This window comes from Bos mutus, chromosome 11 (genome assembly GCF_027580195.1).
Source record: "Bos mutus isolate GX-2022 chromosome 11, NWIPB_WYAK_1.1, whole genome shotgun sequence".
NCBI lineage: Eukaryota > Metazoa > Chordata > Mammalia > Artiodactyla > Bovidae > Bos > Bos mutus.
In genome coordinates this window covers 29,279,147-29,300,401 of record NC_091627.1, presented here as the reverse complement: position 1 = coordinate 29,300,401, position 21,255 = coordinate 29,279,147, and the positions used below count along the sequence as shown (strand labels likewise).

General features: G+C 37.6%; 1 long non-coding RNA gene across 1 annotated transcript in view; it reads right to left on the bottom strand.

The window, feature by feature from the left end:
• Positions 1-1,638: 1,638 nt before the first annotated feature.
• Positions 1,639-21,255, bottom strand: part of LOC138989968 (uncharacterized) — a 222,492-nt gene continuing 202,875 nt past the window's right edge. Inside the window, exons 3-4 of the long non-coding RNA XR_011466158.1 lie at positions 17,365-17,407; positions 1,639-1,957 (exon numbers count right to left, since the gene is read on the bottom strand). This is a non-coding gene — a long non-coding RNA (uncharacterized lncRNA). The remainder of the gene's footprint in view (positions 1,958-17,364; positions 17,408-21,255) is intronic.

Genomic DNA, 21,255 nt, shown 5'->3' with positions numbered 1-21,255 from the left:
ATGCTTTCCTGCAAATCTTAAGCATTTTTGCAACAGAAAAAAAAGTTCATAAAACTTAAACTATCATTTTGGGTAAGCTAAACCCAAGTGTGGCCATTTCATTTCATCTATTTGACCTTTTATGAGGACAGTTATTTACTTCAGTATTCTTTCTTGTTCAGAGACATAGCATAATGATATTAAAGTGGTCTGGCTGGGTTTGAGTTCCTGAAAATAAGAGATTTGGATATGCAGTAAACATTCTGAATTAGTAATCCTTCTCCAACCAACAGCTAATACTGAGAGCTGAAATCAAAATGGAAATGCTGGCTAAATCATTAACCACAATTCCCTTACTTTGAATAACAGCTGGAGTCTGTCCTAAGCAACATGAGGTCTATAGATGTGTCTAGAAACTGTCAGAAACTGGCATGTATATACAACTTGTTCCACTTTATCTCCAGGGACCCTAAGTCTTGTTAGTTAATCATTCTCAGTTGAAGACCAATTATCTCCAGATTATGTCTGTTGTATACTCTTACAAGAAACACACCAAAGCCATTAACTTACATTTGGGAATGTCTGAGCTGCACCAAATAACTCTCCTTTCCCTATTTTTTCAGTTAATTCATTAATTCAATAAAGTTTAAGAGTTCGCTACAAGCCAGAAATTATGTTAGGTACAAAGAAAACAAAAATCTATAAAATTCTACTGTGATGAAGTGAGGTCAGCAAGTCTTCCCAGTAAGCAACTATGAAGATGTACAAAACTTTCAAAAAAATAAAAAAACTTTAGCACTCTGGAAATTGATCAAAAGCATAGGAAAACAGAAATATTTATTTATTAAAACCATCAAACTACAATTGGGAACAATAAGAATTTGTGATGTTCTTCCCTAGGACTGATCCTATTCCTGGTTCCTCAGTGTGATACTCAACCAGGTGGAGCAGGCCATGAAAAGCAGTAGCCATATTGATACTGCAAGGGTATAGGTAATCACTTGACTTGGAGTGTTGCTGCTATGGGCTCGCAAACTAGCTGCAGGTATTAACAGAGATTTCTAGAAGATTAGGTGGTTATGTAAAGCTCAATAATTTCTCCGTATATCCTGGAAAGAGCCAAGGCTGTGTGCACATACACTAGAGTGGGTGCAACCCACTAAAATATCCCTAGCTGATAGAACCTCAATGCATGAACAGAGGAGACATGAGAGAAACTATCATAAAATTAAGGCAGGAGAGAGTTGAAGTCAGTCTAAGCCATGAATGTAGTTGACACACAGACTCATCAGCAAAAAAAAAAAAATTGAAGACATTGGTTTGAGATATTTGAGCACAATCTCTTAAAATATCTGTCTCTGAAGACACAGTCCAACATTTTGCAATCTTTTTTTTTTATTATTATTTTTAAACTTTACATAATTGTATTAGTTTTGCCAAATATCAAAATGAATCTGCCACAGGTATACATGTGTTCCCCATCCTGAACCCTCCTCCCTCCTCCCTGCCCATACCATCCCTCTGGGTCGTCCCAGTGCTCTAGCCCCAAGCATCCAGTATCGTGCATCGAACCTGGACTGGCATCTCGTTTCATACATGATATTTTACATGTTTCAATGCCATTCTCCCAAATCTTCCCACCCTCTCCCTCTCCCACAGAGTCCATAAGAACATTTTGCAATCTTAAAACTAAAAAATGGAAAAATAAAACTGATCAGAGATGCCAATGACTATACATTGCAGGGGAGAAAGTTTTCACAGATTTTGTCCAAAGAAGTTATATTTATTAACATGAAAGTAAAAGTGTTAGTTGTCCAGCCGTGTCTGATTCTTTGTGACCCCATGGACTGTAGACTGCCAGGCTCTTCTGGCCATCTCCAGGCAAGAATCTGGTGATTCTCCAAGCAAGAATACTGCAGTGGGTTGCCATTCCTGTCTCCAGGGGATCTTCCCAATCCAGGAATCAAACTCAGGTCTCCTGCATTGCAAGCAGATTCTTTACCATCTGAGCCACCAGAGAAGTCCATTTATGAACATAAAAGTAAATAAAAACAACAATCCTCAAGGAGAAGGCTAGATCAGAATCACTAGAGTCATAACGATATGGTATCTAAAATGTCTAGTATTAAACAAAACATTATGTGCAAAGAAAAAGAAAGCATGATCCATACTTAAGAACTAAAAGTAAAAGCAAAAAACTTCCAACACATAATGTTTCTGAGTGTTCCCTAATGCTGAAGGTAGCAGAAAAAGTTGTTCAACTAACTGTGATAAATTTGTTCAAAGAACAACAGGAAGTCATGTTTAAAGAATTAAAGAAAAATATTAACAAATCAATGTTAACAAATGGAGTATCTCAACAACAAAAAATAGAAATTATTAAAAAATTAAAATTCTAGAATTGAAACAATATCTCAAATTTTAAAATTCACTAAAGGAACATAAAACTATATTTGATATGGCATAAGTAAGACTCCCTAAGCCTAAATACAGAGCACTAGAAATTAATCTGAAGAACTCAGTACAAAAAGATGAAAAATGAGCAGTCTCAGATATATGGAACCACAGGAAGCAAACCAACAGATGGACAATGAGAGTCACAGAATAAGCACAAAGAGTAGAAGGGGTTAAAAAAGTGACCCAATAATAACAAAAATATCCTAAATTTGATGAAAATTAATACTCTACAAATCTGAGAAGCTCAACAAAACTCAAGTAGGATAGACACAAGAGTCATACCTAGACATGCCATATTCAAATGATTGAAAGACAAGGAAAAAGAGAAATCTTGGAAGCAGCAAAAGATAAACAACTCATCACTTACAGATGAACATAAAGGATGAATAGCTGATTTCTCCTCCAAAACAATGGAGTTCAGAAGATATTAAAATGACATATTCAAAGAGCTAAAAAGGAAAAAAAACTAGACATACTTTAGCTATACTTCAAGTTCTGTTTGCGAATAAAGCAATAGAGTCAATATTACAAAAAAGCAAGTTACACAGTTTTTTTTTTTAAGTTTTCTAGGGCACATAAAGGTTCAGTTCAGTTCAGTCGCTCAGTGGTTTCCAACCCTTTGCGACCCCATGAATCAAAGCACGCCAGGCCTCCCTGTCCATCACCAACTCCCGGAGTTCACTCAAACTCATGTCCATTGAGTCAGTGATGCCATCCAGCCATCTCATCCTCTGTCATCCCCTTCTCCTCCTGTCCCCAATCCCTCCCAGCATCAGGGTCTTTTCCAATGAGTCAACTCTTCCCAAGAGGTGGCCAAAGTATTGGAGTTTCAGCTTCAACATCAGTCCTTCCATTGAACACCTAGGACTGATCTCCTTTAAAATGGACTGGTTGGATCTCCTTGCAGTCCAAGGGGCTCTCAAGAGTCTTCTCCAACACCACAGTTCAAAAGCATCAATTCTTCAGCACTCAGCTTCCTTCACAGTCCAACTCTCACATCCATACGTGACCACTGGAAAAACCATAGCCTTGACTAGATGGACCTTTGTTGGCAAAGTAATGTCTCTGCTTTTCAATATGCTATCTAGGTTTTGGTCATAACTTTCCTTCCAAGGAGTAAGCGTCTTTTAATTTCATGGCTGCAATCACCATATGCAGTGATTTTGGAGCCCAAAAAAATAAAGTCTGACACTGTTTCCACTGTTTCCCTCTATTTCCCATGAAGTGATGGGACCGGATGCCATGATCTTAGTTTTCTGAATGTTGAGCTTTAAGCCAACTTTTTCACTCTCCTCTTTCACTTTCATCAAGAGGCTTTTTAGTTCCTCTTCACTTTCTGCCATAAGGGTGGTGTTGTGTGCATATCTGAGGTGATTGATATTTCTCCCAGCAATCTTGATTTCAGCTTGTGCTTCTTCCAGCCCAGAGTTTCTCATGATGTACTCTGCATAGAAGTTAAATAAGCAGGGTGACAATATACAGCCCTGATGTACTCCTTTTCCTATTTGGAACCAGTCTGTTGTTCCATGTCCAGTTCTAACTGTTGGTTTCTGACCTGCATATAGGTTTCTCAAGAGGCAGGTCAGGTGCTCTGGTATTCCCATCTCATTCAGAATTTTCCACAGTTTATTGTGATCCACACAGTCAAAGGCTTTGGCATAGTCAAGAAAGGTTATGTTACCCTATACTATAGTGTATTAAGCATGTAATAGCATTATGTCCCAAAATATACATACCTTAATTAAAAAATACTTTATTGCTAAAAATGTTAACCATTATCTGAATCATCAGCAAGTCAATTTTTTTTTGCTAATGGAGTGTCTTACCTCCATATTGAAGGCTGTTGACTCGCCAGGGTAGTGGTTGCTGAAGGTTGAGATGGCTGTAGCAATTTCTTAAAATGAGACAAAATTGAAGTTTGCCACATCAATTGGCTCTTCTTCTCACAAACTATTTCTCTATAGCATATAATACTGTTTGATTACCTTTTACACACAGTAGAAATTTTTTCAAAATTGGATTCAATCATCTCAAACCCTGCCACTGTTTTATCAACTAAGTTTATATAATATTCTACATCCTTTGTTATCATTTCAACAATCTTCACAGCATCTTCACTTGGAATAGAGTCCATCTCCAGAAAACACTTTGTATATTCATCCATAAGAAGCAACTCCTTACTCATTCAAGTTTTATCATGAGATTGTAGCAATCCAGTCACATTTTCAGGCTTCACTTCTAATTCTAGTTTTCTTGTTATTTCTACTATTCATGCAGTTGTTTTCTCCACTGAGTTTTGAACCCCTTCAAGTCACCGACAACAGCTGGAAACTTCTTCCATATTCTTGATAATGTTTACACTCTGACCTCTCCCCATGAATAAAAAATGTTCTTAGCATATAAAATGATGAATCCTTTCCAGAAGGTTTTCAATTTACGTAGCCCAGATTCATGAGAGGAACCACAATATATGGCAGTTATAGCTTTGTAAAATGCATTTCCTTAATAATAAGACCTGAAAGTTGAAATTACTCCTTGATCCATGGGCTACAGAATAGATGTGTTTGCAAGCATGAAAACGACATCAATCTCTTACAACTCCATCAGAGCTCTTGGGTGACCAGGTGCCATGTCAATGAACAGCAATATTCCAAAAGGAACCTTCTTTTGTTGGCAATAGGTCTCAACAGTGAGCTTAGAATATTCAGTAAACCATACTGTAAACAGATGTGCTGTCATCTAAGTTTTGTTGTTCCATTTATAGACCACAAGCAGAGTTAGATTTAGCATAATTCTTAAGGGCACTAGAAATTTCAGAATACTAAATCAGAACTGGTTTTGATGAAAGTCACCAGCTGCATTAGCCCCCAGTAAGAGAGTCAGGGGCTGAGGCTTTGAAGTCAGGCATTGACTTCTCTCTTGCTGTGACAGCTCTAGATGGTATCTTCTTCCACCATAAGGTTGTTTCATTTACAATGAAAATCTGCTGTTTAGCAGGGCCATTTTCATTCATTACGTTAGCTAGATCTTCTGGACAACTTGTTGCAGCTTCTACATCAGCACTTGATGCTTCACCTTATATTTTATGTTAACAAGACAGCTTCTTTCCTTAAACCTCATGAACCAACCTCTGCTAGTTTCAAACTTTTCTTCTGCAGGTTCCTCATCTCTTTCAGCCACATAGAACTGAAAACAGTTAGTGCCTTGCTCTGAATTAGGCTTTAGCTTAAGGGAATATTGCGGTTAGTTTGATCTTCTATCCAGACCATTAACATTTTCTCCATATCAGCAATAAGTCTTTTTCTTATCATTTGTGTATTCATTGGAATAGTACTTTCAATTTCCCATAAGAATTTTTCCTCATCAGTCATACCTTCCCTGTTTGGCAAGAGAGGCCTACCTTTTGCCTATCTTGGCTTTTAGACATTCTTTCCTCAGTTTAATCATTTCAAGATTTTGACTCAAAGTAAGAGACATACACCTGTTCTTTTCATTTGAACACTTAAAGGCCACCATAAGGTTATTAAATGACCTAATTTCAGTAATGTTGTACCTCAACGTAGAGGCCTAAGGAGAGGCAGCAAGACAGGGAAACAACTGTCTGGTCAGTGGAGCAGTCGATAACAGAAAATATTTACTGATTATGTTCACCATCTTATGTTGGTATGGTTCATAGCTCCCAAAACAATTATAAAAGCAACATCACAGATCACTATAACAAATGTAATAATAATGAAAACATGTGAAATACTGTGAGAATTACCAAAATAGAACACAGAGACATGAAGTGAGAAAATGTTGCTGGGAAAAAAGTATCAATAGACGTTCTCAAAACAGGGTTGCCACAAACCTTAAATTTGTAAAAAGCACAGTCTCTTCAAAACGTTCTGAAGAAAAGTCCAATAAAATGAAGTAGGCCTGTATATAAAGCACATGTTCTATATGCAGCAAAATTATCATTCAAATATAAAGCTGAAATACATATATTCACAGATGTACAATGACTGAGAGAAAATTCATTTCTAGCAGACTTAAAGTCACCAAAAATACAAAAGGAAATCTTTCAAGCTGAAGGGAAGTGACACCAGAATGTAGCTCAAATCCAAAAAAAGAAATGGAGAGCACTGGAAATAGTAAATGTTTTGCTCTAGAAATGTATATTTTATCATTTTTTTCTCTTAAAATTTTCAAAGACAAAAGATTGAATAAGAGCAAAAAATAAAACTTTTTATGTTTATATGATAATGTATAGTTTTGTTATATAACAATATAGAAATATTAGCCAAAAAAAAAAAGGAATGAAAGGAACTATATTGGCACAGACATTCTGTATTTTACTTAAATTAAGTTAGTATTGGGCTTCCCTGATGGTTCAGATGATAAAGAATCTGTCAGCAATGCAGGAGATCTGGGTTAGATCCCTGGGTCTGGAAGATCCTCTGAAGAAACGAGTGGCAACCCACTCCAGTGTTCTTGCCTGGAGAATCCCATGGACAGAGGAGCTTGGTGGGCTGCATTCCATGGGGTTGCAGAGTCAGACATGAGTGAGCAACTAACACTTTGCCTTTTAAGTAAATATTATTTTGAAGAAGACTGAGATATGTTCAAAATATATATTGTAATTCTAAGAGCAATCGCTAAGTGAATAATAATGTATGTTAAGAAAACATCATCTTTCAGTATCCTATCTTTTTGCCTTTTCGTACTGTTCATGGGGTTCTCAAGGCAAGAATACTGAAGTGGTTTGCCATTCTCTTCTCCAGTGGACCACATTTTGTCAGAACTCTCTACCATGACCCATCCTTCTTGGGTGGCCCTACACGGCATGGCTCATAGTTTCATTGAGTTAGAGAAGGCTGTGTTCCACGTGACCAGATCGGTTAGTTTCCTATGATTGTGGTTTCCAACCAGTCTGCTGCAGTCCATTGGGTCACAAAGAGTCAGACACAAGTGAGCAACTGAACTGAACTGAAGAAATCAACATAGGAATTAAAACAACAATTGTAAAATATTGACTTTCAAAATACAGCAAACAATCCTGAGGAAAAAGAATAAAGCTGGAAACATAAACTTCCCGGACTTCAGACAATAATTCTAAGCTACAATAATCAAAATAGCATGGTATTGACACAAAAATAGACATGGATTAATGGCACACAATAAGAGAGCCCAGAATTAACCCATACACCTGAGATCAATTAATCTTCGACGATGCAGTCAAGAATACACAACAGAGAAAAAAGAGCTTCTTAGGCAAGTGGCGTTGGGAAACCTGGACAGCCCACAAGTAAACCAAAGAAGTTAGAACTGTCCCTCACACAGTATACAAAAATAAGCTCAAAATGGCTTTGAGACTTACATGTAAGATGTGACACCATAAAACTCCTAGAAGAGAACACAGGCAGAACATTCTCTGACATAAACCATACGGATGTTTTCTTAGGTCAGTCTCCCAAGAAAATAGAAATAAAAGCAAAAATATACAAGTGGGATCTAATCAAACTTACAAGCTTTTGCTCAACAGAAGAAACCATAAACAAAAGACAACCTATGGACTTGGAGAAAATATTTGCAAATGATGCAACTGACAAGGGTTTAATTTTCAAAATACACACACAGCTCATACAGCTCAACTAAAAAACAAACAAACAACAGAATCACAAAATGAGAAGACCTAAACAGACATTTCTCCAAAGAAGACATGTTCCAACAGGCACATGTAAAGATGCTCAGCATTACTAATTATTAGAGAACTACAAATCAAAATTACAATGAGGTACTTCCTCACATCAGTCAGAATGGCCATCACTAAAAAGTCTACAAATAATAAATCCTGGAGAAGGTATGGAGAAAAGGGAACCATCCTACACTATTGGTGGGAATGTAATTTGGTGCAGCCACTATGAAAAACACAGTATCAAGGTTTCTTCAAAAACTAAAAATAGGGGTACCGTACGATCCAGCAATTCCACTCCTGGGCATATATCTGGAGAAATTTTTAGTTCAAAAAGATACATGCACCTCAGTGTTCATAACAGCACTATTTACAACAGCCAAGAATGGAAGCAATCTAAACATCCGTCAACAGATGAATCTATAAAGAAGGTGTGTCACACATATACAATGGAATATTAGCCATAAAAAGAATGAAAGAATGCCATTCCAGCAACATGGGCGGACCCGCGAGTATCATACTAAGTGAAGTTAAGTCAGAGAAAGACAAATATCATACATTATCACCTAAATGTAGACTCTAAAATATGAAGCAAAGAATTTATTTACAAAACAGACAATAGACTCACAAACATAGGAAACAACCTTACAGTTACCAAAAGGGAAAGGATAAATTAGGAGTTAGGGACTAACAGATACATTCTACTATATATAAAATAAAAAACAAGGTCCCATTGTATAGCACAGGGAACTACATTCAAGATCATATAATAAATTATAATGGAAAAGAGTTTTTTAAAAGATAGTAAAGAAAAAAGGGGGAACAAAAAAGACAAATGATAAATATATAAACTCTAGAAGTAAAACCGAACATATATTAAATGTAAAGAGTCTATATAACTCCACTCAAATATGGAATGTCAGACTGGGTTAAATACCAAACCCACTAAATGCTGTCTATAAGGGATACATGTTAGACATAAATATACTGAAAATAAAATAATAGAAAAATAACATACAAACAGTGAGCATAAAAAAGCTGGATGGCTATATTCACATCACACAAAATTAACTTCAGACAGGAAATATTAAAAAGGTGGACATTTGATAACAGTAAAAACATTATCAGTGATTAAAATAATTAAAATTATAAATGCATATGTGTGTATTAGTCACTCGGTTATGTCCAACTCTTTGGGACTCTATGGAATGTGTAGCCCATCAGGCTCCTCTGTCCATGGGGATTCTCTAGGCAAGAATACCGGAGTGGGTTGCCATGACCGAGATCTTCCCAACCCAGGTATTGAACCCAGGTATCCTGCATTGCAGGAGGATTCTTTACCCACCTGAGCCACCAGGGAACCCCAAGTACATATATACTGAACAATAAAGCTCCAAAATGCATGAAGTAAAACCTGGCAGAATTGAAAGAAGAAACAGACAGTTTAATAATAATAGATAGAGATTTCAACAGCCTATTCACAAAAACTGATAGAAAAACTACAAAGAAGTCAGCATGGACAGAGATGACCAAAATGATGCTATCAAACAACTTGTTGTAACCAACATCAATAGGACACCTCAACCAAACTCTGCAGAATGCACACTCTTTTCGAGCACACACAAAATGTTCTTCAGGACAGACCACTTGCTAAGCCATAAAGAATCCCTCAAGAGTTTAAATGACTGAAAGTATATGAAGTATAATCTCTGACCACTTGAAATTAAGTTGGCAACCCACAACAGAAGTAAACCTGAGACTACTCCAACATGTAGACATTAAACAACACACTTTAAGTTACTCATATGTCAAAGGAGAAATCACAAAATAATCTGAATTTATTGAAATTATGAAAACATATTTATGTTTTCAGCTGAAGACTCTCAGGGTCTGAAATTTTAAGTGCCTATATCATAAGAGAAAAACTCTCAAATCATCACCTAAGCTTCCGCCTCAGTAAATTATAAAAAGAAGGGCAAATAAAGTCACAGCAAGAAGTAAGAAATAATAAATATTAGAGTAAATTAAGGAAAAAAAAGAAATACAATAGAGAAAATCATAAAACCAAAAGTTGGTTAAAAAAATAAAATTGGTAAACTCTTAGGTAAACTGACAAGCAATTAAAACAAAAATAACAAATTACCAAAAATAGTAATGAAACAGAACACCGTTATCTTCTCTATAGAAATTAAGAAGTTTATAAGGAAATATTAGCTTAAATGAAAGCCAACAGATTAGACAAATCAGAATATATGGACAAATTCCTAAAAAGATACACATTACCAAATTCACTCAGAAAAATAAGAAAAAGAATATGAATAGATCTATAAAATGTAAGGAAATTGAAATAGTAATTTAAAACATTCTCACAGAGAAATTTTAGGCATGAGTGGTTTAACTGATGAATTATACCAAACGTTTAAAGAAGAAATAATACCATTCCTTCACAATTTCTTCCATTAAATGTAATGGAAGGAATACTTCTATAGTCATTATATAAGGCCAGTATTACCATGACAACATAAATTTACAAAGACCTCAAGAAAAGAATACTAAAGACCAATAGCCATCATGAATACACATGTATACACATCTTTAACAAAATATTAAATATTGAACTCAGCAGAAGTTAGTCAGGATTATACAACATGACCAATTTCAATTCATACCAGGAATGAAAGATTGGTTAAATATCTGAAAATCAATTACTGTAATGTACCACATTAATGAAAGAAAGGACAAAATCCACATGAGAATACCAATAGATTCAAAAAGCTTGTGAAAAAAATTCAATACCCTTTTATAGTAGTTACTTCACTACAAACTAGGAATAGATGGTATCTTTCTTAAAACAAACAAAAAAGCTTAAAATCTAACATCATACTTAACGGTGAAAGACTAAATCCTTCCCATCAAAGATGAGGAAAAAGGCAAATAACCTCTGTTCTGTTCTCTTCATTTCTACTGAACATCGAGACTATAGCCAACATGTTCAGTTAAGAGGAAGATGGGGAGGAGAAGACAGAGAGGGAAGAGGGAGAACAAATAGAAGGAACTCAAATCGGAGGAAATAAAACTGTCTTCCTTTGCAGATGACATAACCCATAGGCTAAAGGATCCTAAGGAATGCCATTCTATGTGCTAAGTCACTTCAGTCATGTCCAATTCTGTGTGGTCCCATGGACTTCAGCCTGCCAAGCTACCCTGTCCATGGGATTCTCCAGGCAAGAATACTGGAGTGGGTTGCCACTCCCTTCTCCAAGGAATCTTCCCAACCCAGAGATCAAATCGACGTCTCTTAAGTCTAATGGATTGGTAGGTGTGTTCTTTACCACTAGCAACAACTCAGATCAGTTCAGTTCAGTTCAGTTACTCAGTCATGTCCCATTCTTTGTGACCCCACGGACTGCAGCAGGCCAGGCCTCCCTGTCCATCACCAACTTCTGGGGGTTTACTCGAGCTCATGTCCATTGAGTCGGTGATGCCAATCAACCGTCTTGTCCTCTGCCGTCCCCTTCTCCTCCTGCCTTCAATATTTCCCAGTATCAGGGTCTTTTCAAGTGAGTCAGCTCTTCACATCAGGTAGCCAAAGTATTGGAGTTTCAACTTCAACATCAGTCCTTTCAATGAACATTCAGGACTGATTTCGTTTAGGATGGACTGATTGGATCTCCTTGCAGTCCAAGGGACTCTCAAGAGCATCAGTTCTTCGGTGCTCAGCTTTCTTTATAGTCCAACTCTCATAACCATACATGACTACTGGAAAAACCATGACTGGAAAATAACCTTGACTAGACAGATCTTTTTTGGCAAAGTAACGTCTCTGCTGTTTTAATATGCTGTCTAGATTGGTCATAACTTTTTTTCCAAGGAGTAAGCGTCTTTTAATTTCATGGCTGCAATCACCATCTGTAGTGCTTTAGAGCCCAAGAAAATATTCTGCCACTGTTTCCACTGTTTCTCCATCTATTTGCCATGAAGTGATGGGACCAGATGCCATGATCTTTGTTTTCTGAATGTTGAGCTTTAAGCCAACTTCTTCACGCTCCTCTTCCACTTTCATCAAGAGGCTCTTTAGTTCTTCACTTTCTGCCCTAAGGGTGGTGTCATCTGCATATCTGAGGTTATTGATATTTTTCCCAGCAATCTTGATTCCAGCTTGTGCTTCATCCAGCCCAGTGTTTCTCATGATGTACTCTGCCTAAAAGTTAAATAAACAGGATGACAATATACAGCCTTGACATACTCCTTTTTCTATTTGGAACCAGTTTGTTGTTCCATGTCAAGTTCTAACTGTTCCTTCCTGACCTGCATACAGATTTCTCAAGAGGCAGGTCAGGTGGTCTGGTATTCCCATCTCTTCCAGAATTTTCCACAATTTATTGTGATCCACACAGTCAAAGGCTTTGGCATAGTCAATAAAGCAGAAAGAGATGTTTTTCTGGAACTCTCTTGCTTTTTCAATGATCCAGTGGCTGTTGGCAATTTGATCTCTGTTTCCTCTGCCTTTTCTAAAACCAGCTTGAACATCTGGAAGTTCACAGTTCATGTATTGTTGAAGCTTGGCTTGGAGAATATTGAGCATTACTTTGCTAGTGTGTGAGATGAGTGCAATTGTGCAGTAGTTTGAGCATCTTTTGGCATTGCCTTTCTTAGGGATTGGAATTAAAACTGACCTTTTCCAGCCTGTGGCCACTGCTGAGTTTTCCAAATTTGCTGGCATATTGAGTCCAACACTTTCACGGTATCATCTTTTAGGATTTGAAATAGCTCAACTGGAATTCCATCACCTCAACTAGCTTTGTTCATAGTGATGCTTCCTAAGGCCCACGTGACTTCACATTCCAGGATGTCTGGCTCTAGGTGAGTGATCACGCCACCGTGATTATCTGGGTCATGAAGATCTTTTTTGTATAGTTATTTTGTGTATTCTTGCCACCTCTTCTTAATATCTTCTGCTTCTGTTAGGTCCATACCATTTCTGTCCTTTATCGAGCCCATCTTTGCATGAAACGTTCCCTTGGTATCTCTAATTTTCTTGGAGAGATCTCTAGTCTTTCCCATTCTGTTGTTTTCCTCTATTTCTTTGCACTTATCGCTGAGGCAGGCTTTCTTATCTCTCCTTGCTATTCTTTGGAACTCTGCATTCAAATGGTTATATCTTTCCTTTTCTCCTTTGCTTTTCACTTCTCTTCTTTTCACAGCAATTTGTAAGGCCTCCTCAGAAAGCCATTTTGCTTTTTTGCATTTCTTTTTCTTGGGGATGGTCATTCAGGTATGACCATTCAGGTATGACCTAAATCAAATCCCTTATGATTATACAGTAGAAGTGAGAAATAAATCTAAGGGATTAGATCTGATAGACAGAGTGCCTGATGAACTATGGACAGAGGTTCGTGACATTGTACAGGAGACTGAGAACAAGACCATCCCCAAGAAAAAGAAATGCAAAAAAAAGCAACACCTGGGGAAACCCAAATAAATAAACTTAGCAAGGTCATAAGATATAAGATATCTTATATCAAGATATAAGATATAAAATCAATTGAATTCTATATTCTGCTGCTGCTAAGTCGCTTCAGTCGTGTCCAACTTTGTGCGATCCCATAGACAGCAGCCCACCAGGCTCCCCCATCCCTTGGGATTGTCCAAGCAAGAACAATGGAGTGGGTTGCAATTTCCTTCTCCAGTGCATGACAGTGAAAAGTGAAAGTGAAGTTGCTCAGTCGTGTCTGACTCAGCGACACCATGGACTGCAACCTACCAGGCTCCTCCATCCATGGAACTTTCCAGGCAAGAGTACTGGAGAGTACTGGAGTGGGTTGCCATTGCCTTGTCCTAGCAGTGAGCGATTAAAAAATAAAATCATGAAAACAATTCGACGGCTTCCCTGGTGGCTCAGTGGTAAAGAATCCACCTACCAATGCAAAAGACTGATCCAGGAATTTCCCACATGCCATAGAGCAACTGAATTGTGGATCACAACTATTAAGCCTGTGTTCTAGAACCTGGGAACCACAAACTGAACCCATATGTGGCAACTGCTGCAGCCAGCGTGCTCTAGCGCCAGTGCTCCTCAACAAGAGAAGCCACTGCAATGAGAACCCTGCTCACAACTAGAGAGCAGCCCCCACTCACCACTAGAGAAGAGCCCGTGCAGCTGCAAAGACGCAACACAAGCAAAGAAATAATACGTAAATTAAAGAAAAAGAAAACCATTCTACACAGGGTATCATCAAGAATAATAATATACATTGGGAAAAAAAATCTAACACCAGGATGTATATGATTTTATGTGAATACCACAAAACATTGCTGGAACATATTATAAGTAAGGACACATGCCATGTTTATGAACTAAAATACTTCTCCCCAAATTGAAGCAGCTTTCCCCCAAAACTGATCTATAAATTTAACAAAATCCTTGTCCAAATCCCTCCAAGATTCATTTATAGAAAACATCAAGCTAAATCAAATGCAAAGACTTAGAATAGCCAAAACAATTATTGAAAAAAAAAAGAGCAAACTTTAAGGGCTTACACTACTACCTTTCACATTTTACTATAAAGCAACAGTAAAGAAGATAATATGGTATTGGCACAAGAATAAGCACATAGATCAATGAAACTGAAGAGTCCAAAAGTGAATCTTCAAGTTTATGGTCAATTTTTTTGACAAAGGCAATTCAATTAACTTTTAAATGAATGATACTGGTATAAATAGACAGCCATATGCTAAAGGATGAATTTAGATGCTTCACAAAATGCATTCAGTATCAGTCACTGACCTAACTGTACAAGCTAAAACTATTAAAATTCTCCAAAAAGAACATAAAATTTCAAGATTTAGGGTCAGACAAAGAGATATCAGATATAAAACCAAAGGCAAATGACGTAAATATGCATGTGTATATATTTAAATATATACATATATATACATGTAAAGTAATAATTTATAATATGTAATATTATATATTTATGATTACTTCATTAGATAGCTAATATAATTCATTATTTTATTACATAAGTAAATATATAAGTATGTTATATAACTATATATGATAAATTATATTTCATTAAAATGAGAACATTAACACTTCAAAAGACACCATTAAGAAAAAGAAATGGCAAGAAAGACACAAACTGGGAGACTATATTTGGAAAATACATATCTGATAAAAGACTTCCATCTGTAATATGAATTATGTAATATAGTATATAATTTAATAATAGCATAATATTGTATAACTGAAAAATAAGAAAAGTGATCTAAAATTGATAAAAATTTGTACTTTACATATCAGAGATCACAGGCAAAGGGCTAACAAATAGATTAAAAGTTGCTACACATTCATTAAGAACTAAGTTAAATCTGAGATGGTAGAATGGCATCACTGACTCAATGGACATAAATTTGAGCAAACTCTGGGAGATACTAAAGGACAGGGAAGTCTGGTGAGCTGCAGTCCCTGGGGTTGCAAAGAGCTGGGAATGACTGAGCAACTGAACAACAAGTTAAATCTAAAATGAAATACCACTGCTGCTGCTGCTAAGTCGCTTCAGTCATGTCCGACTCTGTGACCCCATAGACGGCAGCCCATCAGGCTCCACCATCCCTGGGACTCTCCAGGCAAGAACACTGGAGTGGGTTGCCATTTCCTTCTCCAATGCATGAAAGTGAAAAGTGAAAGTGAAGTCACTTAGTTGTGCCCGACTCTTCGCGACCTCATGGACTGCAGCCTACCAGGCTCCTCTGTCCATGGGATTTTCCAGGCAAGAATACTGGAGTGGGGTGCCATTGCCTTCTCTGAAATACCACTACATACCTATAAAAATGACTATAATCAAAAATTCTGACCATACTAAGTTTTAGAAAAGTTGTAGAGAATCTATGACCCTCACACATTGCTGGTAGAAACATAAACTCCTATAGCGGAGTTGGAAATCAGTTGGGAAATTTCTTAAAAAAGTGAAACAAACTTATCACATGACCCAGCAATTCTACTCTTAATAATCTACCACAGCAAAATGAAAAGATGCCTAAAATGATTTTATACACATGTTCATAGAAGCATTTTTATAATGGCCATAAACTGAACAATCCAAGTATCCATCAAATGTTAGATAATATAATGAAATGTGGTATATAGCCATACAATAAACTATTTAGTAAATAAAGGGATGAAATACTGATATATATTGTGTCACACATAAACCTTCAAAGCATTACACTAAATAAAAGAAGCCAGACACCAAAGACTATAAATGGTAGGGTTTCATTTATATGAAGTGTCTAAAAAAGGTAACTTTTTATAGAGACAGAAAGCAGATCAATGTATGCCTCTGACAGGGATACTCTTTGCAGTGGAGAAGGACTGCAAATTAGCTCATGGGGGATTTTTTAGAGTGATGAGATGCTGTACAACTGGATCATAGTGACAGTTGCACAACTCCACAAATTCAACAAATATCACTGATTTGTAAACTTACAAAAAATGAACAAGAGCAGTGGTTTCTGCCCTCAAACTCTACCATTAACCCATTTTGATGAAGGCAGAATGATGTACCCAGATGCAATCTTTCACAAAGGCAAAGAGCTACATTTTTTAAAGAATATCACTAACACCGGAGTTTAAATTCAATATTGAAAGTGACAAAGCAGCATGTGCAAATCCAGTCAACATTATTTGAAGCCATGCAAATAAGAGCTTTATAGATGCCTCTAAATATTTAAGTAGCATGCCACTTTTTTCCGAAAGGATACAAGGTCATAGAAGGTAGCTACACTTTGAAGCTTGGTTAGCTCATTTTAGCATCATTCTTTGAGAACCAAATGAATGGCAAGGACTATGGACATTCTAAGGATTTGAACATGACCAAATTCAGGCTCCTTTACAAGTCCTGTTCTACTTAACACTTCTTATGGACCTTGGGCAAAATACCTGACCCATCTGAGTACCAGTTCCCCTTCTTGTAAAACAGGAAATCAATGATAAAACACGTGAACTGTACAGAAGGCACCTAGGAAACGTTTCAGGCTAACAACACTTCTAAACTAAGTGATAAGTGGAGGAAGTATATGCTTGTGGTTTTAATAATTGTGGGGTTTTCAGGGAGTTGCAACTAAATGCTGGCTTCATTACAGGGATTTAGAAAAAGTAACAGATGTTCTTTGAATAGAAACCTGCTGAGATAAGCCATCCAAAGTGTCCAACCACGTAAATGAAATGAGTCATGATTGACATTATTTCTTACCTGTGGAGTTTCACTGATGCTTTCCAAATTTGGAGCCTTGTTTCTGAAAAAAAAAAAAAAAAGCACAATAGAATGTCAATGTGCTATTCTTCACAAAGCTGTCTGGGCTTCCTGGAAATTCTTGAGATCTAAAGCTCCCAGGTTGGGAATTAGAACATTAGGGAGGAACTTCAGTGACCTTGGAAGTGAGATATCCTAGGAAATATAGAGAGACAGATACCTGGCAATTCAGTCAAAGCACAGTGCGAAATCCTGAGACACCGGTGCTCGCTAAAACTCAACTGAACAAATATTTGTGAAGCTTAAAATGTGCCTAAAGCTATTCAAGGTTCTGAAGATACAGAGTCAAAAATAAGACCCAGTCCCTCCTGCCTTTAAGAAGCTCACAGATATGTAAGAGAAATCAGTCTAGTTCAGTTCAATAGCTCAGCCATGTCCAACATTTTGAAGCCCCATGGACTGCAGCACAACAGACCTCCCTGTCCAACTCCCGGGGGTTTACTCAAACTCATGTCCATTGAGTCGGTGATGCCATCCAACCATCTCATTCTCTGTTGTCCCCTTCTCCTCCCGCCTTCAATCTTTCCCAGCATCAGGGTTGTTCCAAATGAGTCAGTTCTTTACATCAGGTGGCCAAAGTATTGGAGTTTTAGCTTCAACATCAGTCCTTCCAGTGAATATTCAGGACTGCTTTCCTTTAGGATGGATTGGTTGGAACTCCTTGCAGTCCAAAGGACTCTGAAGAGTCTTCTCCAACACCACAGTTCAAAGGCATCAATTCTTCGGTGCTCAGCTTTCCTTATAGTCCAACTCTCACATCCATACATGACTACTGGAAAAACCATAGCCTTGACTAGATGGACCATTGTTGGCAAAGTAATGTCTCTGCTTTTTAATATGCCATCTAGGTTGGTCATAGGTTTTCTTCCAAGGAGAAAGCATCTTTTAATTTGATGGCTGCAGTCACCATCTGCAATGATTTTGGAGCCCCCCAAAAAAATTAAGTCTGGCACTGTTTCCACTGTTTCCCCATCTATTTCCCATGAAATGATGGAACCAGATGCCATGATCTTCGTTTTCTGAATGTTGAATTTTAAGCCAACTTTTTCACTCTCCTCTTTCACTTTCATCAAGAGGCTCTTTAGTTCTTCTTCGCTTTCTGCCATAAGGGTGGTGTCATCTGTATATTTGAGATTATTTATATTTCTCCCAACAATCTTGATTCCAGTTTATGTTTTATCCGGCCTGGCAATTCGCATGATGTACTCTGCATATAACTTAAATAAGCAGAGTGACAATATACAGCCTTATCATACTCCTTTCCCAATTTGTAACAAGTCTGTTGTTCCATGTCCAGTTGTAACTGTTGCTTTCTGACTTTCATACAGATTTCTCAAGAGGCAGCTTAGGTGGTTTGTATTCCCATCTCTTGAAGAATTTTCCACAGTTTGTGGTGATCCACACAGTCAAAGGCTTTGGCATAGTCAATAAAGCAGAAATAGATGTTTACTGTAACTCTCTCACTTTTTCAATATTCCAATGGATGTTGGCAATTTGATCTCTGGTTCCTCTGCCTTTTCTAAAACCAGCTTGAACATCTGGAAGTTCATGGTTCACGTATTGTTGAAGTCTGGCTTGGGGAATTTTGAGCATTACTTTACTAGTGTGTGACAGAATGAAGCAGGGCAAAGGCTAACAGAGTTTTGCCAAGAGAACCCACTGGTCATAGCAAACAACCTCTTCCAACAACAAAAGAGAAGACTCTACACATGAATATCACCAGATGGTCAATACGGAAATCAGACTGATTATATTCTTTGCAGCCAAAGACGGAGAAGCTCTGTACAATCAGCAAAAATAAGACTGGGAGTTGACTGTGGCTCAGATCATGAACTCCTTATTGCCAAATTCAGACTTAAATTGAAGAAAGTAGGGAAAACTACTAGACTATTCAGGTATTACCTAAATCAAATCCCTTACAATTATACAGTGGACGTGAGAAATAGATTCAAGGGATTAGATCTGATAGACAGAGTGCTTGATGAACTGTGGAAGGAGGTTTGTGACACTGTACAGGAGATGGTGATGTTTCTAAAGCCCACTTGACTTCACATTCCAGGATGTCCGGCTCTAGGTCAGTGATCACACCATCGTGATTATCTGGGTCATAAAGATCTTTTTTATACAGTTCTTCTGTGTATTCTTGCCACCTCTTCTTAATATCTTCTGCTTCTGTTAGGTCCATACCATTTCTGTCCTTTATTGTGCCCATCTTTGCATGAAATGCTCCCTTGGTATCTCTAATCTTCCTGGAGAGATCTCTAGTCTTTTCCATTCTGTTGTTTTCCTCTATTTCTTTGCCTTGATCACTGAGGCAGGCTTTCTTATCTCTCCTTGCTTTTCTTTGGAACTCTGCATTCAAATGGGTATATCTTTCCTTTTCTCCTTTGCTTTTCACGTCTCTTCTTTTCACAGCTATTTGTAAGGCCTCCCCAGACAGCCATTTTGCTTTTTTGCATTTCTTTTTCTTGGGTATGGTCTTTATCCCTGTCTCCTGTACAATGTCACGAACCTCCATCCATAGTTCACCAGGCACTCTGTCTATCAGATCTAGTCCCTTAAATCTATTTCTCACTTCCACTGTAAAATCATAAGGGATTTGATTTAGGTCATACCTGAATGGTCTAGTGGTTTTCCCTACTTCCTTCAATTTAAGTCTGAATTTTGTAATAAGGTGTTCATGATCTGAGGCACAGTCAACTCCCAGTCTTATTTTTGCTGACTGTATAGAGCTTCTCCAGCTTTGGCTGCAAAGAATATAATAAATCTGATTTTGGTGTCGACCATCTGGTGATGTCCATGTGTAGAGTCTTCTCTTGTGTTATTGGAAGAGGGTGTTTGCTATGACCAGTGCGTTCTCTTGGGAAAACTCTATTAGCCTTTGCCCTGCTTCATTCCATATTCCAAGGCCAAATGTGCCTGTTATTCCAGGTGTTTCTTGACTTCCTACTTTTGCATTCCAGTCCCCTATAATGAAAAAGACATCTTTTTTGGGTGTTAGTTCTAAAAGTTCTTGTAGGTCCTCACAGAACCGTTCAACTTCAGCTTCTTCAGCATTACTGGTTGGGGCATAGACTTGGATTACTGTGATATTGAATGGTTTGCCTTGGAAATGAACAAAGATCATTCTGTCATTTTTGAGATTGCATCCAAGTACTGCATTTCGGACTCTTGTTGACCATGATAGCTACTCCATTTCTTCTAAGGGAATCCTGCCCACAGTAGTAGATATAATGGTCATCTGAGTTAAATTCATCCATTCCAGTCCATTTTAGTCCGCTGATTCCTAGAATGTTGACTTTCACTCTTGCCATCCAAGCATCACCACGAACAAAGCTAGTGGATGTGATGGATTCCATTTGAGCTATTTCAAATCCTGAAAGATAATGCTGTGAAAGTACTGCACCCAATATCCAGCAAATTTGGAAAACTCAGCAGTGGCCACAGGACTGGAAAAGGTCAGTTTTCATTCCAATCCAAAAGAAAGGCAATGCCAAAGAATGCTCAAATGACTGCACAATTGCACTCATCTCACACACTAGTAAAGTAATGCTCAAAATTCTCCAAGCCAGGCTTCAGCAATACATGAATCGTGAACTTCCAGATGTTCAAGCTGGTTTTAGGAAAGGCAGAGGAACCAGAGATCAAATTGCCAACATCCACTGGATCATTGAAAAAGCAAGAGAGTTCCAGAAAAACATCTACTTCTGCTTTATTGACTATGCTAAAACCTTTGACTGTGTGGATCACCACAACTGTGGAAAATTTTTCAAGAGATGGGAATACCGGACCATCTGACCTGCCTCTTGAGAAACCTATACGCAGGTCAGG